Raw genomic sequence first — 1,093 nt, forward strand, 5'->3', positions numbered from 1 at the left:
CATTTGTACATCATTCTCAAAACATTTTCTCTCCACTTAAACCCCCGGCATTAGGTCCTCATTTCCCGCCTCCCTCCCCGCTCCCCCCTCCATCATGAGCCCTTGATAGTTTATAAATTGGTATTTTGTCATATCTTGCCCTGGACACCCATATCTTAAGTGATCATCTTACTACGAGGGTAAGTGTCAAGCAGAGTCACGTTGTAAGAGCTAATTGTCCTCAGAGTAGGCTTACAATTAAGTGTAGGCTCCAAACCCACTCCTATATCTATGGGTGCATATTTCTAGGGTCCACTTCAGAGGCAGCATATTTAGTTGGTCCCCCACCCCGACCCCAAGCAATAATCCATTTTATTCTCTACAAAACTTCTTCCAAAAACTTTAGGGCCTTTTTTTAGTTCTTTGCAGCATATTTAGTTTTGAGGAAGAATAACTTCCGTTGGGCATTTGGTAATTTTACTAAGATCATTAATCTAGCCAACCGTATAAAATAAGATTTAAAATGCTTGTGTGACAAGGAAAATGCATAACTGCCTAAGGGAAGCTACGTTTGACCAAGAGGCATGGGAAGCTTCACTTCCACACACGAGCAAGTTAAGTGACAGATCACTGCTTAAGAAAGCAGTGAGCGTTAGGGGTAAGGCAACCAGTGCACGAAAGCATTCATTCACTAAGACCCAAATTAAGACGCGCACAAAAACCAAAGAAAAGATGAAACTAGCCAATACACAGTTGTCTCAAACTGCCAATTATCAGGTGACCTTGAAGGAAGCAGAGTCTAAGGACACTGGGGTGCCCCCCTTATGCTTCTGCCCACAGTATGGGGTTTCAACATCAAGTCCAAAGGAGGAGTATTCTAGTTCCTTGAATGTGCAACGCATGTGTCTAAGGTGCCATTCCATTTCATTTTAACAGTGTTCCATTTTGAAGCCTCCTAAAGTGACTATAAACATATTTAAAAATATATAATAAATAATAATAAGCCGTGCACGTTGCAAGGATAAAGCCTTACATCCAGGTGACGCACGCGGCCTGATGACCATAGACGGAAGTTTTAGTGGAAAGAACACGACTGGCACAGGCGGGCACAGGC

The sequence above is a fragment of the Echinops telfairi genome, unplaced genomic scaffold, assembly GCF_000313985.2.
Source record: "Echinops telfairi isolate 266 unplaced genomic scaffold, ASM31398v2 ScPeMD7_7458;HRSCAF=8496, whole genome shotgun sequence".
Taxonomy (NCBI): domain Eukaryota; kingdom Metazoa; phylum Chordata; class Mammalia; order Afrosoricida; family Tenrecidae; genus Echinops; species Echinops telfairi.